Raw genomic sequence first — 9,520 nt, forward strand, 5'->3', positions numbered from 1 at the left:
TCTAGTAAAGATTCATCCTCCTCTCTAACGCAGTTGAGGATCGTCCACTGTTCTTCAGTATACTTCCTCTGTTGGCTGAAGTGTTGGCTGAACTTGTTCTGAAAGTCCGCCCAATCGTAGATGTGGTGGACTGGTAAACGATCGAACCATGCCCTGGCCGCTCCAACCAGAGTCATCTGGAACATATAACACCACGTGGGTTCCGTCCAGTTACTGACGGTTGCCCCCGCAATGAATCTGTTCAAGTAGTCGTCTGGGTCGGATAGACCATCATAAGTGCCGATGTTGGACATTTGTTTGGCACTTCTCGGGGCGATTGCTTCCGCAATGTCCCTTGCAAACTTGGACTTTCCTGCATTTGCAGCAGTTGGTCTAAAGGTTTTGGAGAAGTCACGTGGGCTTCTCCCCGCGTTTGTTGGTTTAAAGGTTTCTTCAAAATTCCTTGTCGGTTGGAAGTCCGTTTCCTTATGCTTCCCTTTTGCCTTATGGCGAGGGTTTGCGTCGGTATCAGATTCTTCCCGCTCATCGTCCGAGTACTCGCACTCACTGTTCATGTTGAGATGTTGGCGAGTACTGCCGAATTCGTCAGCCTGTTGAAGTGAACGCAAGCGTTCATCCAACTCAGCTTGGAACTCTTTCTGACGTGCTTCGGCCCACGCCTTAACTTGATCGAGTGTTTGGCGAGGGACCCTCGTCCGTTTTTCTAACTGGGCATCAGTGAACCCCAGTGAAATATTGTTTACTGCACTTGTCCCGGCTTGGGTAACCGGGGTAGTGTTCGTAAAATTTGTATAACCGCCGGTGTTCCCCCCAGTTGCTGGGGTTGTGGTTACCGGGGTTTCTTGGTCACTTACTGGCTTTGGGACCGGAGTAACGTTAACCATTTCTTCAGAAATTTTGAAAAAACTAAGAATTAGTTCTAGCTTTTATGCACGGATGGCGCCAATGAAGAAACACTAATCGACCCCGGGCAGATTACGGATAATCTGGGGGTTAGATAGATGTTTCCCACGAGGATGAGGTCCAGCAAAGAAAGTTGTTCTTCAGGTGACCTGCAAAACAGACACCGTAAGCTCGTCACTGAGAAGGGGGGGTTCCTCCTTGTGACCACCCTCCGGCGTGAGAATCAGACTAGATTGCTCTGAATATAAGTGTATATTAAGAGATTGCTAGAGAAGATAAGATAATGAGATATCAGATGATGTCCTTACCATTCCAAGGTGTTGGAGTATTTATAGCCGAAGGTAGGTTTCCAAGAAGGTACAGCCGGCTGAATAGTATTCTTGTTCTACCAACAGTGGGCTACGCACAAGCCATGCTGGTTGGTGGATAGGCTGCGGCCGATAGTGACAAGGCCGGCTGTATACTGTTCCTTTACTGCCGGCTATGCACTGTTCCACCAACTGTAGGCTACGCACGTCCCATAGTAAGGGTTGGTGAGTAGGCAGCGGCTAATAGTGACAAACAGTACTAGAGGGTGCTCCTCCTCGTACTGTTGTCGGTGAGCTGTCACCCTGTGATTGGTTCATGGGCTGTTTTGGTCAGATCGTCTGTTTTGCCCATACCTTGGCAGGTATAGTACAAAAGATCTTCCAGAAGCATACGGACTGGCTCATTTGGGCGGGAGTATTCCCGCCTTGCTCATTCCTTCAGGTGACATTACTGAAGTATCAAGAGTTAGTGCCTTGTGCGTGTAGCCTTGCTATCAGTGCGGGTAGCCTTCCCTGATGGCTTGTATCCGCAACTGCGGGAACAAGCGGGGTACTTTACCATTGGGAGGCTTTCCCTGCGGGAACAGCTGACGTACTGCGCATAAGGTCTTCATCTCTGAGCATGGTGGGTCCTGCGGAAGCAGTTGGTCGTTGCGCAGACGTCCCTCTTCAAGGTGAGTCTTGCGGGTCCAACTGGGCTCTGCTGGGACCTACCTCTTCAAATAATGCTTTAGATAAATAGTAAAACTTTTATGTGAAAAAATTGTTTCTAAAAAAATTAAATAAATAATGCTTTAGGGAGGAGTCACATCCTTCGGTAAAGTTGTTTTTGTTTGAGCACGAAAGACCCTCATTTTACAACCTGACTTTCACGTAACATAAGGGCTGGGTTTGATGGTCAGTGTTTTTGTTTTGGATAATGAAAGTTGTAGGACTTGTATTTCTTAATATTAAACAAATAATTTGTTTGGGAAAATGACCAAAATAGCTATTTTGATCACCTGACTAGCTTTCATTTTTCAAAAATACCCAAAATAATCCTCCAAGAATAGTTGGTTCGTTTTGAAAAATGACCAAAATAGCAATTTTGGCCACCCACGTTCCAAGACTATCCTCCCTTTTTTCAAAAACACCCAAAATGGTCATTTTCCCATATTTGTTATGTGCCTAATTTAGTTTATTTGATTGTATGAGAAGATTACATTTTTTTATTTCTCTAACGGAAAGATTTCAGCTTATATGATGTATTTTATCTTGTCCTCACAGTGGCAATTGGCATCTATGCCATTGAGCATCTACGAAACTATACTCAAATGATAATTCTATTAATGCATTTAATACTAAACAAAGTTTGACTTTAATCAGCTATATCTCATCTTTTTTTTTAGAATGGCGACTTTCTTGTGTTTAGGCTATCGCACTCTTTAAATTTAGAGAGCCTCGATGCCCCACTCTGACCAGACTATGTTATCTTAACCGGGCTCACACTGGCTTCAGAGTTTGGCTTGGGCGTTCCCCTGGGAAACCATGCCTCCGACTGCCACTTGACAGCCGTTGTGCCACTACAAGAGCAGAACTCTCTCGCGTAACACACGGTGGGACGAAAACACGGGTGGGCTCAGGATTCAACCTTTGCACAAGGCCTAGCTCTAATCTATCATTGCCAATATCCACCCAAATGTGACACAAGTGAGATTCGAACTTGAGTCTCCACTGGAGAACCCAAGCCTCGTACCACTAGGCCACAAATGATGGGCATAATTGATTGATTTTACTAGTTTCTAAAAATAACTATGATTCTTAAGGTGTAATAATACCACCAACCTAAATCCAATTAAATTATTATGTTTATTTTAAGTGAAGATGATGAATACTAACTATTAAAATTTCAAAGTATATTGTTTAGATATTTTTATTGAAGTTATGAATTTTTAGAAATATATTATTTTATACAAATTTTAACACCACGTTGTTTAACTTTCCTCGATACAATCGACAGCATTTTTGGGTCTATTATAAATACTTAGCCAATTCACCTAAATCCAATTACATTATAATTTCATTAAGTACATGTATCTTTACCTATTAACCAATTTCTAAAAGCTCCGCTAAGTGTTCCAGTCGGTGGAGCAACTGAAAATTTTCAAAGGTTTTCCCATAAATATCACTTTGAATCTCTATCAACCAATAATGTGGTATCATTAACATGGTTAAATCTAAACTGTTTGTCCTGAAAAGTCTGCGATCAAGTAAATAGCTCTATGAATGAATGGATTTGATCGAGTTGGAAAATGACGCTTTACGCCCAATCATTGCGGATAACGCTTGCATCCTTTGTATTGTCGTGTCCCCTTCGCGTAATTCTTATGAATTTATAATATCTATGTACTTGCTCATGATCATGGTTTAAATGGATCGATTTTGTTGGAACTTATATAACGTGTACGTATTATTCGACATGATGCTTCGTAAGAACAATCGACATGATAAGTTTTGGTTATCTTTTTAACAATATAATTTCTTATGTTAAGTCCTTAAAGTTCTATATTATGGGCTTGTTTGGGATTCCTTATTTTTACCTCCTTATGAATTATGAAACTTTTTCTCTCACATATTAAGCAAACCCAAATATCTTTTTAATTTTTTAATAAGTTATAAGTCAATATTACAGTATTTATAAGTCAATCTCTTGATAGTAAGCAAACCCAAACATCTTTTTAACTTTTAGTTCTACATGTTTGAAGTATTTATTACAATATTTATTTGTGAATTATATCTGTTTTTATAGTTTTTTTTATGTTTCAATGATTTTACATTATATTTATTTGCCTTCCGCTTCTTTGACGGTGTATACATCTTTAACAAACATCAACTAAATTGAAAACTTAAAAAAACACGTTGATTTATTTACTTGGAATAATGATTATATTTTTAAGTATGTAACATTAACTATAACTATACTAGTATTAGAAATATATATGGATTTAAAATAAATATAGACATCACATTGGGCTATTTTGCATAGTATTAACTAGTGTAAAATCAAACACGTTGACTTTTAAATAAACTTAAGATGATTAAAATATAAATACAATAAACAAAAAAACATTGAAGTTACAAACAACGAATAGGGCAATATCAAGTTTTGATCTACGTTTTTTTTAAATACATATTCTTTATCTTCATTATAAAACATGATTTGAAAAATAAAACATGTTATAAACAAAGTATTTGTAAAACATCATATTTAGTCATTCATCAATTAACAAAATCGTTAAACAATACGTAAACCATTTAACATGACATATAACATACAAGAATTATTTACCTTGTTCTCTGCAAAACCAGAAGAATATGTATAAATGGTGTGAATGAAGAGCTGTATAAATATACAAATCATTGAATTGCTAAAATAACGGTCATACTAAAATCGGTTATAAACAATTAATTATGGTTAAAATCAGTTTTTAAATCATTTTAAAGGAAAAAGTTTGTTGTGGTTAATGATTATGATTGTAGAAAATATTAATTAGTGAATTATGTAACAATTATATATATATAAATGGAAATTGTATTAGGTGGCAGGATAGGTGAATGGTCTAAGAAAAGGACGTTTTGTTTTAATAGTATAGTAAGGTAGAGGTAGATTTTAAGAAAGTCATAATTATTTTATTGAGGTAATTAATATTAAATAGTAATAACTGCATTAATTCTAATATCATTTAATATAAAAATTTATTAAATTGAAAGAATGATAATTAAAAAATTAATTAATTAAGTGGAATGTGTATAAATGAAAATTGATAAGTTAACATCATATGTGAATGAAATAGTTAAAAATCATGTGAAAACATGTTTTACTTTAAAATAACAGTTAGAAACAATCATTTAAGGCTCAACAATATGCCATATATATGGCTCATCGAGTCATCGATATCAATTCGATTTAATGTATATTTAATTGAATACGAAAATATGTTTGGGAAATCGGTTACCACAATAAACTCACAGCCTGTAATATTTAAATCCTTAATCGTGCACCTACAAGGAAATAGTCTTGGTCTTCATTTTTATTAATTCATAAAAGAAAAACCGGTTTGTAACCGATTTAAACAAAACCGGTTTGGAACCTGGACCGGTTCAACAAGTATCAAGTTTTTAATGTTTTAAACTGGTTCGGGTTCTAACCGGTTTAGACAAGGACCGGTTTTGACTGCTTTAACTGAAAACCGGTTTGGTTTAACCCGAAACAAAAATGGCTAGGAAATACCTGTTGGACAAATATGTTTTGTGTAAGTAGGTATCACATTCACATCTTTTGTAAACTAAGGGGGTGTTTGGTACAGAGAATGGAAAAGGAGAGAAAATATAAATGGAAATGGAATTGTAGAGAAAGAGAATTGGTATGGAGAATGAGAATCATTTCTCTTGTTTGGTACACGAGAAAATAAACAGAGAACTCTACCATACCCAACCCCACCTCCACCCAACCTGACACCACTCACCACCGCAGCCCCACCACCACCAGCACCACCACCACAGCCCCACCACCACCACCAGCCCCACCACCACAGCCCCACACCACCAGCACCACCACCACAGCCCTTTCTTCAACCACAGCCCACCACCACCGGCTGCCGCCACCAAATCCCCTTCTTCAACCACAGTACACAAGAAATTAAAAAGATTCAAATTTTTGGAACATAAGATATAGAAAAAGGAGGCTCAGATCTGTCATCACTGCCTCTTTGGAGATTTTGTGGTGGTGGTTGTGGTGGCGATGATGATGATGATAATCAGAAGCCACCTGCGACCACCGCCGATTTCCACCACCACTGTCACCCACCTGCGACCACAATCACCCGACCATCTGAAAACCCGAACCTACCACGAACCACCACTTGAAACCCTAATCTCCGTTCACCTGTACCACCTGCAACCTACAACCGGTTACCATCTCTGTGTTCACCACTGCGAACGGCGGAGACGGGGTGGCGGTTGCAGACTTGGAGACGAGGTGGCGGTTGCAGACTTGGAGACGAGGTGGTGGTCGGAGACGAGGTGGTGACATGCTATGAGGAGGCTGCTGAGAAATGGATTTCTCTTTGTTTTAAAGAGAAATGGAATTCTCTAATTTTAGAGAAATAGAAAGAGAAATAGAAATGAAAAGTGGAAAACAAACAAAAGAAATATTTCTAATTTCATTTCTCCCCAATCAAATCCCTCTACCAAACACCCCCTAACAAGAATATATACTTAGATGAAATTTTTGTATACCCAACATAGTAACATAACGTTACATACTACATTATCTACAAACTGAAATTACATTTTGTAAATCACCTAATGTATGCCCATAGCGCGTGTGCGTCGCAACATACTGTTCAAAAGCTCGTTGATAGTTATATAGGAAAAATGCAAGAAGGGAACCCTATATACGAGAAGTATAACACCTTTGTCGTTTCAATTGAGAGCTAGAGAATATTTATTTTATATTATTTTCTTTATAATATTTTTCTCATGCTCATACAAAGTCTTCATTTTAATCATTAAGGGATTTCTACGTTGAATCCATCTAAAATAGACAAAGTTCCCACGGCTTCGATAATTTATTGTGATTATGGAGAAAGAAAAGGAAAGTTTAACCACTATTTGTATGATTAAGTTATTAAACAAACCAAATACACATTTAAAAACCAAAAATGACCGCAAATTGCTTTGTAAATATTATATTTATTTGGAAAACATACCACTAATGGGACAAAGGTTACATCTATATTATTATGCCCGTGACTCTTTTGATCTTTACTAAACACATTACTAGTTTCCTTCCCTCCATTGTCTAGCTTCAACCAAAAAATGGCCGGTGGCCATCCACTTTTACTCTTCATCTTGATCACAAGTATTTTCGCCGTCAACGGAGAACAGGTTTCTCGGACAGACCAAGAAACCCTAGAGATAATTATCGGTGGGGGCGGAGGTTCCCCTCCGTCACCACCAGATTATCAAATTTGCCCCCCTCCACCTCCCCCTCCGTGCCCACCACCACCAAAACCAAAACCACCGTCACCTCCACCACCATCGGGCTTTGAGAGCCCGCGGTTGGCACTAGTCTACCCAGTCATCCAAGCCTTCAAAACAAAAGTGAAACACGATCCCCTAGGAATCACCAAAACATGGACAGGCAAAAACATCTGCCAAGACTATAAAGGATTCGTGTGCGACACAGTTCCCGATAAAAACCAAAAAGCACTCGCAGGAGTCAAGTTCAACAACTTTAACTTCTCCGGTCCCGACCTAACCATCAACGACTTCATAACCGGCTTACCCGACATCGTTTTCTTCCACGCAAACTCCAACAACTTCACCGGATCCATCCCGACCAATCTCAACACCCTACGCTACTTCTACGAGCTCGACCTCAGCAACAACCAATTCTCGGGCAACTTCCCGTACCAAGTCCTCCGCGCCAACAAGTTATTATTCCTTGACCTGCGGTTCAACAACTTCGCGGGCGTAGTCCCACCCGAAGTCTTCCTTCTCAACCTCGACTTGTTGTTCATTAACAACAATCACTTTAATCAAAATTTACCCGAAAATCTTGGCAAAACGACCGCGCTATACTTAACACTAGCCAACAATAAATTCATTGGCGGGATACCCGCGAGTATTGGACAAGCTTCCAATACCCTACTAGAGGTTCTCTTCTTAAACAATCAATTAACCGGTTGTTTACCGTACGAGATCGGGCTGTTGAAGAAAGCCACTGTGTTCGATGTAGGAACAAACTGGCTAACCGGCCCAATCCCGCATTCGTTTCAGTGTTTAAAAAGAATGGAGATTCTTAACTTGAAAAATAATAAGTTCTACGGTGAGGTGCCAGAGGCGGTGTGTAGTCTACCCGCGCTATCGAATTTTACGCTTTCGAGTAATTATTTTACGCAGGTTGGTCCGCAGTGTCGGAAACTAATCAAGAATGGGGTTCTAGATGTGAACATGAACTGCATTTTGGATCTTCCGAACCAAAGATCACGGGCCGAGTGTGATCATTTCTTTTCGACGGTTCGGGCTTGTCCAAATGAAAAGTCTCTTACTTATGTGCCTTGCTCGCAATATTCTCGTAGTGAGTGGGAGTCATTGGATGTTGAAATGACTGCACCGGCCAAAGCGCCGGTGCAGGCGCCAATACCAGAAAGTTATGATGCTCTTTCCCCGTATAATTAGCTCGTCAATTGACGAGTGTGTAATCAATGTAAAGCTGTCAAAATGAGTGTTCACACTAAGTAAAATAAATATTATTTTTCAAATGTTTAGTGTTATATATTCGCTTTCATTTGGAGTTGAAAAGTGTAAATGTTTCATAATTTGTTGTACGGATACGATGTATTATCGCATATTTTTATCTTATCTTTAAATATATTAATTATATCAATTCTCAAATATAATTATATGAAATGTAAATACAAAGATTGTCATTTTCTTGTTATATCATATCGAGTTTTTTTAAAAGATGTGTGGTTATTCATAGGTACCTGCCAAGAATAAATACAAAGAATTAAAGACAAGTTTAATAATAAATTAATACTTGATTATTTAATAAACTCTCTAAGATAATATTTTTTGCCAGTCTCAACTCAGGGGTAGGGTGTTAAATTAATAATTCGCTAAAATTATAAGATAATACATTTTTGATAATTTCTTTAGACCCCATATAAAATATAAATTAATAATTCCTTATATATAGCATATTACATGAATTATTTATGAAGGTTTCTTGAAAAATGACTCAATTGTCTTTTGTTTTTTGTTGAAATCAATTTCCCCTTGAATCTCGTCTCTAATTTTCCTTAGCATGGTAAGAACTTCTGGTGTTGTTTTCTCCTCAACAAGAAATTGTTCAATGTGATTGCCGCTTTAATAGCTTCGTTTCGCGAAGGGGGCTCCATTGTAGAACTTTCATCATCTTCTTCATCGATATCATCTTTATTAATTCCAATAACGCTTTCAATAATTTCTTCATCAGTCAACAACTGTGCAACTACATTTTCTTCTAGGTGAGTCAGAACATTCTACTATAAATTAATAAAATATTAATTAATATATAAATTAATAATTATTAATTTATCGATTAATTAATAACTCTTTTAATTAATAAATTTTGGTGGTCCTAAGTGTATTATTTTATAGAGTTTCTACTGTATATAGATTGTTACGACTATGCTTGTTCAATTATTGCCAATGCCATGTACACTTTTTTTCAAAATTTTACAGCATAAAGAGACGAACCTTCCATTAAATTATTACAAATT

General features: G+C 37.8%; 1 pseudogene; it reads left to right on the plus strand.

Annotated features, from left to right (window-relative positions):
* Positions 1-7,046: 7,046 nt before the first annotated feature.
* On the plus strand, positions 7,047-8,435 carry LOC143580287 (uncharacterized protein At4g06744 pseudogene; annotated as a pseudogene).
* Positions 8,436-9,520: the final 1,085 nt, after the last annotated feature.

This window comes from Bidens hawaiensis, unplaced genomic scaffold, assembly GCF_021521415.1.
Source record: "Bidens hawaiensis isolate Kalapana, Puna unplaced genomic scaffold, B.hawaiensis_p1.1 tig00030301_1, whole genome shotgun sequence".
NCBI classification, from domain to species: Eukaryota; Viridiplantae; Streptophyta; class Magnoliopsida; order Asterales; family Asteraceae; genus Bidens; species Bidens hawaiensis.